Source organism: Branchiostoma belcheri, unplaced genomic scaffold, assembly GCF_001625305.1.
Source record: "Branchiostoma belcheri isolate BF01 breed outbred unplaced genomic scaffold, Haploidv18h27 scaffold11, whole genome shotgun sequence".
Lineage (NCBI taxonomy): Eukaryota > Metazoa > Chordata > Leptocardii > Amphioxiformes > Branchiostomatidae > Branchiostoma > Branchiostoma belcheri.
In genome coordinates, this window is record NW_017802491.1 from 5,009,747 (window position 1) to 5,009,973 (window position 227).

Consider the following 227-nt stretch of genomic DNA (forward strand, 5'->3'; position numbering starts at 1 on the left):
GTCAGCCAGGCTAACGGCACAAAAATGATTACCGTCTGACGTCACGGCGTCTTAAATGGATTTCTAAAAGCGTTTTCACAGTTAAGATAGAAAAAAGAATTGTTACTACTTAAGGACTCAATTGTCCATATGAAATGAAATCATTTTCGACTGTTACCCCTTTCTTATTTTTTGTCTTCCCATGCAAACCTCAAAGGACAAAAAGGTACTATTAGAAGGAGAGGGTT